The 12,747-nt window shown below is 49.0% G+C and overlaps 1 protein-coding gene across 4 annotated transcripts in view; it reads left to right on the top strand.

Annotated features, from left to right (window-relative positions):
- The first annotated feature begins 2,958 nt into the window (after nt 1–2,958).
- The window catches only part of Mical2 (microtubule associated monooxygenase, calponin and LIM domain containing 2), a 206,680-nt gene continuing 196,891 nt past the window's right edge, over nt 2,959–12,747 (top strand). For all 4 annotated transcript variants that reach the window (XR_013343562.1, XR_013343561.1, XM_077798174.1 and 1 more), the window contains exon 1: nt 2,959–3,117. The gene's annotated coding sequence lies outside the window, so the exon portion shown is untranslated. The remainder of the gene's footprint in view (nt 3,118–12,747) is intronic.

The following is a 12,747-nucleotide window of genomic DNA, read 5'->3' as shown; positions in this document are numbered from 1 at the left end:
AAGGAAAATCTCCTGCTGGGGAATTCACCCTGCTCCACACTGACTTTCTTCAAGCACAGTGCTAGGTTGGAAATAAAGGGAAGCCAGACCATAGGCCCCGCAGCCCTCTCAGAACAAAGTCAGGTGGATGCTGATGATGACAAGGACTGCCAGCTGGAGTGCCTTCAGAGGCGGGCATGCGTGGGGCTGCGGAGGCTCGTTGCTTCAGTCGGAGATGAAGATATTTTTAGGGATGAATCCGGGCCTTCCTTCTCTCCCTCCTTCTGATGCTAAGTAGCCATCTGCATCTCCCAGACAACCTCCACAGGCAGCATTCTAGAAAAGCAGGCTAGGGAAGTGGCTGAGATTATATATAGAACATAGAGCGGCTCCATCAGGAGGTTGAATTTGCCTGGTGTACCAAGAGCGAGAAAAGGCTGTGGGAGACCCAGAACCCACTCACTTCCTCTGGGACCCTCACAAGGGCCTCCTTATATCTGCGCCTCCATTCATTCATTTAATCTGACAAGGGGCTCGATAATATTTCTTCTGAGGTCCACTCTTAACATTGTGTGATCATCCCTTTGAAGAGCTGAGTTGCATAAACTTCCAGAAAATTCCAGCAGGACATTCCCTGGTGATCATTTTGCCGTATGACATCCTGAACCCACTCCTCTCCTCTTTCTGGGGGAGATGGTCAGCAAGGTTGGCTTGTATGAGGTGACAAGAGACTCTGACCCAAGAAGCCCCAAGGTGTGTCTCCTTCTATCCAGGTAGCTCCCGTCAGTTCCCAGCTTGTCCTATATCCAAGGAAAAACACAGGCCCCAGGCTAGGCTAGCAAGGGTCTTTCTCAGTTGAGCTCCCTGAGATAAGGATTGGGAGTGGAGGAGAGGAGGCAGAGTTCTAGGAATGCACTGGCAACTTCTCATTTTTGAGCTGCTAGAACTTCGGTACTGAGCAATGCTATCTCTGTTAAAAACTTCATTGGCCCACAGTGTTCCTGAAATAATGACAAATTTGTTTTAATCTGAAGGGAAAACATTGTGCTATAGATAAGGCAATGGGAATTATAAAAAAAATTGAACAATAAATAATACAGCTCCCATAGCATCATGTGCTTCTGATGATTTATCTGCTGCCTTATTAGTTACATGAGTACAGGAAGCACATCTAGATCTTGATAGGGTTTGTTAAATGAATAAATGACTCTGCCTACATCCCCATCCACAACTTGGGGGGTCTCAGGCCCGGGCCAATAGCAACAGTTCTTGTCCAATGAAATCAAGCTGGAGACAGAGATAAAGGGGTTTCCTAAAGCTCCTCACTGTCTTGAGTCTGCTATATCATTCTTCAAAGAAGACAGGGCCAGGTCGACAGTGTCTCCTCTTTCTTTCAGCAGACCTGAGCTCTACAGAATGCTTGAATGGACTGGCGGTGGGTCAGGCTGGAACAGTTCTTTCAGGAACAGACCTGCCCTATCTAGCGTCCCAGAGTCATGGCTATTGAGGTTTCGGACACTGTGTTTAGGCCACTAGTGGTTATGCCAATTCTGGAATCAGATAGATCTGGGCTCAAATCCACACTTACTAACCATATGACAAGATGCTTTACTCATAGTTTTCAGTTTCCACATCTGGGAAACAGGGTGATAATAGAAATGTATCCCCTGTAGATTCAAGGCTTAATTGAGATCATGTGTTGAGGACCATCTATCAACTGATGTCACAGACCTAGTTCCATCAGAATGGAATATTGCTCCTCTGAGTTGATTGAGCTGATTGAGCCGTGTAAACTGAGCAGGGACAGCTTTTGGGAAAAATTCATCTGTATGAAGTTGATTAAATTCTGAAGATGCTAAGAGATCTGTCAGGTGGGATAACACCTGGGAAAACCCAAAAGGCCAGGGGTAGTAAAGAGAAAAAATAGACCCCAGGTTTTGGGGACAAACTGTTCTGTTTGCACTTTCCTGGCAATGGAAAGTGGTCTCTCCTGAAGGTGGTCTTGTGCTGGGGAATTCCAGCAGCCTGGAGCCATAGTACTGTTGGCTCACTGCCCAAACCTGCCTGTTTTCCTCCCTCTGGGTCATCTGTTCCAGGAACATTTATTGATGCTTACTTTGGGTAAAGCCCCATGATAGAGCTGGGCCCCAGAGGTGAGTCAGCCATTGTATCTGCTCAGTTCATGATCACTACTACAGCAGTGTGTCCCAGGTGTCTTGCATGACTTACACTCTTTAAAGTGCTTCATATTTCTTCTAGGCTCTACCTCATTCACACTGTTTTCTGTCAAGGTTTTTCTTTGGAGCTGTGGTGACTCTGGGCAACAGGGAAAGGTGGGCAGAGCAGAAACTAAGGCGACACCCAAGAAAGAAGGTGTTTAGGTAATTTGACCAAATCAACACAGATGGTCCGCACCATCACCCCTCTTCCTACAAGTTTTATCCAAAGTAAGGCCAGTTCAAATGAGGGCCTATTAGCTAGCAGAGCAGTTTGCTGATGCTCAGGGTGGTCACCAACCAAACCAAGGAAAGAGACTGACAGAGTGTACACATTACAGGAAGTGCTATACTGCTCCCTCATGTCCAAAAGGGGACAGTGAGTCGCTTTCCAGCTGCCTAGGCCAAGATCCTTGAGGCTCAGCCCTTGCCTCTCCCTTGACACTAGAATACCAACACCTGGGTTTTCATCTCACAGCATCACCACGCCCTGCTCCCGTCAGTCTTAGTTTTGGTCTCCGACCTGCGCTGGTTAGGGTGGTAGAGCCTGGCCGCTCCCTGCACTCGGGGCCGGGCTTCGGCCCACGTGCGCCAGAGGCAGCAGTGGTGACAGCCGGCCCCATGAGGGCGGGGAGAGCGTGGGGGTGGACTCCGCGCCGCACTGCCATTGGCCGTACTCCTCGGTTTGGAGGCGGGGCCTCGCCCCCGGATGCCCTGTCATTGGCCGCGCCGCAATGAGGGCGTTTCCCAGTCCGGACCGCCGCACAGCGCAGAACTGCAGGCGCCCGGCCGGCTAAGCCTGCGCTGGGCCGCCTCGCTAGCTCTCAGCTCCGCAGGCGGCCGCCGGGTCTCGACCGCTGAGCCCACAGCTTGAGGCGGAGGCAGGCGCTGATCCGAGGCCAGGCTGCCCAGGAGTCTCTCGGTAAGGCGGAGGCGGCGTGAGCTTCGGGCGGGCGGGCGCGGGTGGGAACTGTGCCAGCTGTGTCTGGACTCTGAGCCCTGCCCTGCGCCCGGGAGGGTCAGGTGCGGCCGCGGCATCCCACGTCTCAAACCCACCCGGCGGAGCGCGCAGCGAGCAGGTGTTATTGTCCCTGGAGCCCACGGCGTCCCAGGTCAAGCCCCCGAACCAATTAGAACGTAACGAAAACCTCCTGGTGATAACCCGAGCTATCTCTTACTCCTCTCTCAAACACCCAAACCCTGCGATTCTAATCCTAGAAAATCCCAAACGTCAGAGCGAGGTGGGCGCAACGCGCCAGCAGTGCCGCCTGTCATCCAGCGGGTCCTTCCCGAACTTAGCTTCACGGGATTTGGGTTCCGCGCCCTTTATGTCCTTTCGGCTCTTCACTGGGCGCCCCCCCTCCCCATTCTTCTCCCTCCTTAATAACAGGAAGTTAAGTTGGGCCAAATGTCAGTGGCTAGGCCGGCTGTGGGCTGGGACCCGGGCTGGGGCCGGGGCCGCAGCACTGTCCTCTCGGCATCGCATGCCCCAGCAGTGGGCTTTCACCGCAGGCCCAGGAGCACCCGGGACCGGGCGTCCACGGCGCCCTCCCTGTGGTTGTCTGGCTGCCCGTTGGGAAAGGTGGGGTCTTGCCCGCAGTCCCTGCCGCTGCTGACCCTCGGAGCAAGTGGGGTTAACTTTATCCGGGCCAGCCTCATCTGTCAGAGCTCAGAATGGCTTTTACTGGATAGGGAAGAGGCGTGTTGAAACCAGAGTAAACGTGTGTCTCCTTCCACATTGTTTATTCTGGATCCTGGGTTCTTAAAGCGGAAAGAGCTTTCATTTGTAAGCCATAGGACCTGTGGGTGTGCATCGCGTGCTGGCGCTCTTGCTGACAGTCTGGTCTGGTCTTCAGTGGTTTGGGTGAAGGATGAAGTCACTAACCAGCCCCCTTGTGGACAGGTCCTACGTGGAAAAAGCCAACAGTCAGTTGCCCTCCACATTTGCCTGCCTGGGTTCCCTGGCACTAGTGCCCTCTCTGTGCCAGTCCCTTCGGTAGGGGCAGAGGACCCAACAAGTGGGCTTTGAGTCCCCAGGACAGCCCCAGGTGATGTTCTGGAGACTTTAATTGCAGTAAGAACTCGCCTTCTTCAGGCAGAGGGAAGATGGATTTATTAAGCACCTCTTGGGCACCAGTTCCGGTCCTGGGGCATTTTTGCAACTGATTTCACTGGTTACTCTCCAAAATGTCTGAGTTTTTGCCCCACTCTCCTCATTCCATTTTAGAGATGGGGAAAGAGAAAGTGTCTGAGCCAGGTCTTGGCTCTGTCCATGCTAAGTCCAGTGCCTCTTCTGCTACCCTAAGGCTGTGGAAAGTGGAATGCTATGCATGGAACTGTGGCTTCCCTGTAGGTTGACTGAAGCCTTCTGGCCTCTGGAGGATTCTGTCCACCAGGATTTCAGGAGATGCTTCTTTAACAAAACACATGAACTGACCCAGGTTAGCCTATGTTATTCAACCTGCAAACTCATAGCTTACACTGTTCTCTGGTCAAGGGTGATGGATAGTGCTTGCCATGATATGACAGGGAGGGAGGGATTGACTGCTGGTTTTGGGGCACTGTTTTTCTTTTGGGGGGGTGCTCTTTCCACCATTGACTTGGCCTCATCTTTGAGAGTTGACTTTTGCATTAGTCTGAAAAGACTATTTTAGGTGAAATAACCTTGACTTTAAAACAGATTCCAGTTTTATGGCTTTTCTTTTTCTTTCCTTCTTTCTATCTCCTTCCTTTCTTCCTTCTTTTTTTTTTTTCTTCTTTGGAGGGAAAAGGCAGGTGCTGAGGTATGCTAGTTGTGTTTGTGGTCTGATTGAAATACAGTTTGACATACCTTTATAAAAATGACATCACTTTTTATCTCTGTCCACTTTCTTCTTTGGGCCTAGGGCTTTGACTTTCTGCTTGTCCCTTCTTCCAAAAGAAAATCACTATCAGCTAGATACCAATCAATTATACTTTAGTATAAATTAGCTTAAGGACTATGGCTGTTTGTGCCTGTGAAGTTCCATTCCCAGGAGCTACAAGGAGCATCCAGGTAATCCCCATTCCTTTTTGCTTATGATTGGGGTGTGTCTTTATTCTCTCTGCCATGCTCATACCCCTGTCTGGGTTTTCTTTCCAGCCATGCACCTCCTCCCTTCTCTCCCCACTAATGAAGAGTAGAGGTCCTGCCTTGTTGGTGCAGAGGCTTGGCCAAAGAATTGGGCTGAACATTGTTAGCCCTCAGAGGACTAACAGTCTCTGTTACTTAAAGAGCCAGGGAAGAGAATACTGTTCACCATGCTGGGACATTTCATTCTTTGTATGAGAGCCCTGCATTAGCCCTCTGAAGACGTAGATGGGGCTGTTCCCATTTTATGGACCAGGAAACTGAGACTCAGAAATGTTGTAACTTGCCCCCATTAGAAAGTTAGTGAGATAAGATTGGATTCCAGCCTTGGTCTGTCGAGGGGGAGGGATAAAACATTAAGGGAAGCAGGAAAACCTTGTGCCTGTCCTCTGAACTCTAGAGCTTGGTGTGGAGAGTTCCTCTGCTAGACTGACTACTCCCTACTCTATATTTTAATTAAGTGTGAACATGTCTTCTCACCCCACCATAAAATGGCTTTAAAACACTCATAAATGGGCTGGGATTGTGGCTCAGTGGTAGAACACTTGCCTACCATGTGTGAGACACTGGATTTGATTCTCAGCACCACGTATAAATAAATAAAGGATCACTGACAATTAAAAAAATATTAAAAAACACTCATAAACTTGGCAGATTTATTTTCTGGTTCTCTCAAGTCCTTGCTCTGTATTTCCTTAGCCTTTCGCTAAGGACATCTACCATGATGTGTTACTGCCCATTATTAAAAAAATATTATGAACATTTTCAAACACAACTAGAATAGTCTAATGAGACCCATATACTCCTTACCTAGCTTTATTAGCCACCAAGACTGTCAGATTATGTCTTTTTCCTTTCCCTCTGTTCTCTCTTCCTGAAGTATTTTAAAGCAAACCTCTGACGTCATGTCATTTTGTACCTATATAATCCAGTATTGATCTTTTTAAAAAAGAATCTTTTCTTGCAAAGCCACACTGTCATCACTGCACAGAACAGAATGGACAGTATTTCCTTGGTATCACCTATCTGTATTTGGATATGCTTCGTTGCCAGAAATGATCTTTACAGTGGTTTATTGGAATCAGGAGCAGTGTGCTTGCGGCACTTATCCGTTGGTCCTTTCACACCTGTTTCAATTGGGGGAAGCTCCCCTCCTCTCACTCAGCAATTACCCTCTGTTTTAAGTGCCTGTCTCTACCCTCCCAGAGCACGGCAAACCCCTTGAGACTAAAGTTCTCTTCTATGCCATGCAAGATACACAGAGTAAAGTCGTGTGTGGAGGACCTGGCAGAGACTCAGTGAGCATCTGTCCAGCGTTATGGCCAATCAAGAAATGTGTTTGGAATGGACTGAACCCTGTTGGGGGTTGTGAACTGCCATGCACATGTTTGCAAAAGAGGTTTCCAAAAAAAAAAAAAAAGACTTGCTCACATGTAGCTGTTTCCCCAGCAAGCATCAGTCTATAGACATCCTGAAGCAGAGCTGGCCCTCACTGACTGATTTGTGGTAGGGAACCCAGAGGGCCACATCAGTACCCTGATAGCAACTGGCCTCTGAAGATCCCACGTGGGCTGACGTCGTTTTTGCTCAAGCTTTGAACTCCGCCACAGTCATGACTATGCTATGATCCAGGTCTTTGGTGCTGGGCTTGATGGAGAATGCCACACAACTTTTCCCTCTTTCTCTGAGCAGTGTTTTTCTTGTCTTCTAGAGCTTTCTTGAACCTGCTTCACACTTGGGTGAGTGATGGAGTGTTTCTCCAAACACCATTCATCTGCAAATGTGGAGGGGACAGGGCATGTCAGAAAATGAACATGTATGACCTGTTTGTTCTCTGAATTTTTTCTGTAGAGATCAGTGTCACCACTGGCATCTTGCAGGAGACCAGAGGCTCGGGAGGGAGGGAAAGGATGCACCTGCCCTTCTTGACAATGCCTTTCAGACAGGCATCTTCTGCCCCATCTCCTTCTGAGTGTTGGTATTTTGGGACATGTCTCCTTATCCCACCTCTACCCTGTAGAAGCCCCTCCTCTGAAAGAGCCCTCAAAATGAAGAGCTGAATTTTTGTTTTATTATGTTTTCTGTTGGCTTTTTTTCTTTTTTTTTAAACACAGTCTTTTCCACTAGGAAGAGAGAGAACAAAATTTTAAGTCTCTCTCTGAATGGCAGTACCAGAGTTGATTTTTTTTCCTTTTATTGTTCACTACTTAGTATTTTTTCCAAAATTTTCAGAGTAGAAATATTTTATTTTTATAATGAAAAATTCAAATATTCAAAAAAATTTTTTTCTCTTAAAAAAGAGGACTCCAACTGATTTGGAATGAGTAGACATAATTATTCGTGTATTTGATGTAGCTATATATGTAAAACCACAGGGCTACTGGAATTTTGCTATTTCCTAGGATCATTATTTTAAAGAACATCCTGGTCTTATTACAAGTTAGGAAATAAAGAAAACTGGGGCTTAGGAAAGAGAAAAATATAAGACAACCATGAAATCTTGCCCTCCTCCCCATTGTGCTTCCTCCCTTTCCTTCCTGAGAATATTGTTTTGCTGTTCCCCAAATGAGATCTTTCTAATGTTAGGCTCTCCATTTTGATTTTCTTATTCAAGGAGTTTGAGCCATCAGCCAAGATAAAATGATACAGTGTGTTAGCACAAAGCAGACAGGGCCGAGCTGCTGGCTCCAGGGGACCGTCTTGTTCTCTTGGGAAAATGCCTGATGGCCCAACACCCTGCTCAGCTCACTTGGGTGCCCTGACCCTCCCCCCTTCAGCTTCTGTTTTCTCCCTGCACCCTCCCCCAACCTGGAAAGCATGGCTGGTTGGGGCTGATAAGGTGCCTCCTTCTAAAGCATGGATCATCTGGTCTCAGAATTCAGTGCTGGTCAGAGTGATAGGTGACAGGGGCCCTCTAGTCACAAACAAAGCCTCACTGAAGGATTGAGCCCACCGTGGGTCTGATTCTGAGCTTCTTCCTTCTCTGTCAGCTGTCCAGGAATATCCATCCCTGCATCCCAAATATAGTCTTTTGTGGTGGCCATGTGTGGCCTGGTTTCTTCAGTGTGCTTGCTCTGCACCTGCCCGTGCATCCAAATATGACCATAGTTATCATGGGAAAAGTTACTCCTGTCTCAGTGGCAGGCAGCTGTGGGTATTGGATAGTGTTGTGTTTTTAGGGCTAGAACTAAAAACCCTTAAAAAAAATAGACTAATGTTTCTCTCTCCTGAAGGTCAAGGTCATTTCTCTGCTTTCCTCTATCCCCAAGTCTCCACTTCCCTGCAGCTGTCTGGATTCCTTGCAGTACCTGTATTCTTTCCAAGCCTCACTCAGAATTCTTTTGGGGGAACAGAGGTAAGGGCAGCCCCAAGAACAGGAACTGTTTCCTGATGGTTTAAAACTCAGGTTTCTCTCCTTCCCTGGGCAATGGGGGACATCCATTACAAATGCCTTTGTGATGGCAACAAGAGGAGGGCAGCAAGGAGTTGGACAGGGGCTGCTGGTCCCTGAGCTGCTGCAACAGCAGGTTTGTGGGACGTTCACAGCCCATGCTCCTGACGCACCCTGTCCAGAAGCCTAGCATGGGTCTGAGAATGCCCCGTGCTGACCTTGCCACCATAGTGTCCATATGCTGAAGTGCCTCCCGGGTCCCTGAATGGCCAATATTGTCCACTTATCAGGGCGCTAACTGTGTTTGGCGATGATTTGTGAGATCTCAGAGTATTGTTGAGAGTTGGGGAAATGAGGTATAGGGGAAGATGAAGAAATGGCTGAAGAAAGAGTCAGTTAGACCTTTGGGTCACTAAGGAGAGCTGCTCCTGGAGCAGAGTGAACCCAGGGTCTATGGGGAGGTCAGTCTGCAGACCCCTGTTGGACAACTGCTCATCCCCAGGGAGCAGAATGCGAGGTGGAGGTGCTGCCATAAAGTCAGGCTGTTGTCAGCTCCATGCATCAGAACAGCTGGGATTTGCACGATCTGATGCACAGATAAAACCAGGAGCTCCTGCTTGGAGGAAGGAGGTGTCTGATAGCCGGTTGAAAGGGCGAATGGAAGAGAAGCATAAGCAGGGGCACTAGGGAGGCCTCTTTCCGGGCTCCCAAAGACAGGGTTCAGTCTCTTTTCCTTAGGAAATGTCCCGTGGGGTCTTGGGGACTCTGGATCCCATGCTGGCAGAGCTTCCTGGCCATCTGCCCAGGCATCAGTGTTTGGAAGGAGGGAGGAAGCACTGGATAAAATCTCAGCCTGCTTCTGGAGTCTAGGGGCACCTCAACCAGGGGACCCAGGAGTTCTTCATGACCCAGGTGTCCTTCTCCAGCTTGGGTATTATTTTGTATTTGGTATCTTGGGCTCTCTTAAGAGCAGTTTACTGCTCCTTCCCCCAACAACACTTACATAAATATGTGGTACTCCCCTATACATGTACATGGCTGCAAGGTTCTCACTACCCCCCCATACATACATCAGTGGTACTTGCCCCCACATGCACAGAGATGCTTGGTTAATATTCATACAAAGGGAACATAATGAATAAGTAAGTGCCCCTTCTTCCCTCGCCCTTCAGCCCTCTGTTCTCTTCTCATTGGCAGTTGTCCCCAGTCTCTGGTAGATCCTCCCAGATATAGTTTAGATATATCCTTGCACCTGTTTCAACCGTGGCTTTTCCTGGAGCCTGCTGAGAAGTGACCAGCAGGTGAAGACACAGGGCCTAGAGGACTGTGGAAACTCGGGCAGCTACTGAAGTTAACCGAAGCCTAACTATTGCCCCCTCCACTCTATTTTGTCACCTCTCCCCTTTAGGGATCCCTTGTGTTAGATGTGGGGATGTGAAGAAACTGGGCACTGAGAATAGACCTCAGGGGCATATTCTGAATGCAGGTAATAGAGCAAAACAAACAAAAACGAGTTCAGACAGACCTGGGTTCCAATCCTAGCCACGTGGCCTCAGGCGAGTTCTTGAGCCCTAGTATTTAGTTTATAAAAAAAGGAGGTAATTACATCTATCTCAAGGGATTGATGTAAAGATGAAATTAAAATATCTGTGAAGTGCCTTGCCTAAGTACACATTCAGAATGTCATTCCCCCCCCCCCCACTTCTAAAGAGTGACCCATTTCCAAAGTGAAAGATGGGTGTGGAGTTCTCCGAATGACATTCTGCAAGTCCTGTGGGTGGGTGGTGAGCCTTGGTTTCCCTCACAGGCAGCCAGTTCTCCCTTTACTAACAAGCTGAACTTCCTCTGCCCAGTTGGCCCTACCATGGGGAGCCCATCTCCACCGCACTCAGCCTCTCGACCCCACCTCCTCCTGGCCCTCCGCAATCCTCACCTCTGTGTCCCTCCTCCTCCCCCTGGCAGCTGGATGCTGCCTGGAGAGGGCTGCAGGCTGTTTATGTGGTATTTCTTTAGAAGCTTCTAGCAGATGTCTGTTTATTGCTGAGACTTCATCTTTATCTTCAGCTCGAGAGAAGTGAGAGGCTATTTTTAAAGACCTTTCATTGGCATGGCCACATAATACCACTTAGCTGGCCTCCAAGTTTAATTCTTCATTGCTCTCCAGCTCTACCATGATGAAACCCTTCAGATCCAGGCTGAGAGACCTTATATGTCCTGATTTCAGAGCAGCACTTAAATTTAGCTGGCAGTTGTAATCTCTTAAAAAGTTAGGCCAGGGAGAGAAGGCCACCGACTGACTGTCTTTCCTCCCCCCATTTCAGACAGATGGTATGAATGAGAGGAGCATTTCTGTGTCCATAGCAACCATAACTTTCCTCCACCGGTGCTCCATCCTGCCACCAGCAGGGTTGAGGCCTGCTCTCATTTGTGCCTGGGGAGATCTTTAGCACCACATTTCCCTTTGGACTCAGGTGGAGCTTGAGGGGAGTAGGGGGTGGAGAAGGGAGGGGGTTGCTTCACTGACCTCCCTGGAAAGAGGGAGGCAGACAGTCGGTCACAGAACCTTGGGATGTTAGGTTGAAAGTGTCATCAGAGATCATCTGCCTCTCACTCTTGGCTACTCACTTAGCCTTGGAGAAACTGAGGCTCAGAAGCTTCTTGGTGCTGAGCAGAGGCCAGAGAGGTATGTTCCTTGTTCAAGGTCACTCGACCAGGTCAATGTCTCTTCTCATCCACCGTTTCCCACCAGGGTGATCCTTGGTCAGTCTATGGCTGTTGTTTTTGCAATCACCCTTCCTTAATGAAGGACAATATCACCTACCCTATCCCCTTTCTAACAATTCTGCTGACTTTGAATTTAAGATGTGTACCCTTGTAACACTGGCTAGCTTTGCTCTCAAGATCTTCCCTTATCAAAACACCTCCTTGGAGTCTTGGAGTTTCAAATTCTTACCTTTATTTTCAGCCCTTGTCTGCAGAGGATCTTTGTCAAAAATGCTGAATTTAACAGGGAAGGACACCATGTTGATGGAGATTGCCCTTTTTATCTCTAATTAGCTGCCTGCTGAACCTTGAAAGAAAATGGGGTGTGGGATGAGTCAGCTGGGAAGAGGAGGAGGAGGAAGGAATCCAGAAAGGAATGTAAATAGGGTACCTGGTGGGGGGCATCAGGAGCCATAGGCCAGGGCTAGTTAGTGGTAATGTGCAGCTGTTGCACTGCAGGCCCTGGAGGACCAAGAGCTGAGCATCCTTCTGATGCCTGGAGGTGGGTGCATTCAGCAAACTGGCTGATGGCTGCACAAGAGATAGTGTGTAGAATGCCTGAGGAGCCACTGAGCATGGGCCAGCAGGGATTTCCTGGAGAAAGCAGGACTTGTTGGAAGATGGGTGGGATTTCCACAGGCAGAGGTGGGCTGAGTAAGAGCACTGGGAGATGTGGAAAAGTGGGGGTGGGGTGATGCTGAGGCTGGAATCAGGCACAGAGGGCTCTGAGGCTGGGGGTGGAGAGGCAGGGTCATAGATGAGTATGGTGGGAGCTAATCCTTCAGGCAAATGGGCTTAGTGGGAGGAGCTTAGGAGGCCTGTGTGCCTTCCAGGCATTGGAAGTGCACACTGACCAGATGGTCATTTGCCTGGACAGAGAAGGAAAATGGGGTAGTGGGTGGCTTAAGGCCAGGGCCCAAGTTAGGCTTGATCTTGATTTCGTCATACTCTTTGTGTGCATAGGCCTTTCTGTTTCTGAGGACTGCAGCCCATTTTGGAATTGCCTGCTTACCACATGGCTGTCCCTTTCTGTGGCTGTGCCACCATGTTTGCCTGTCTGTGCTTTGGCAGCTCATCACTCTGGGGAAACAGTAACTGTTCACTTTTTTCTCCTGGCTGCTGCATACCTTGTCCACTGGTCATTCCCCTCCCTCAGGGTCAGTTTCAGGGTAGTAGATAGGGAATGAAGGGTGTGCACCCTTGGGGGTGGGTACCCATGGGTCAGAGGAGCAAGAGTTCCCTGCTTCCCCATGGTGAGGCAGTAAAGCTGGGACGGGGCAGGAACAGCC

Source organism: Urocitellus parryii, chromosome 4, assembly GCF_045843805.1.
Source record: "Urocitellus parryii isolate mUroPar1 chromosome 4, mUroPar1.hap1, whole genome shotgun sequence".
Taxonomy (NCBI): Eukaryota; Metazoa; Chordata; class Mammalia; order Rodentia; family Sciuridae; genus Urocitellus; species Urocitellus parryii.
The sequence above is the reverse complement of the archived record's forward strand: the minus strand, read 5'-3'. Positions and strand labels throughout refer to the sequence as shown.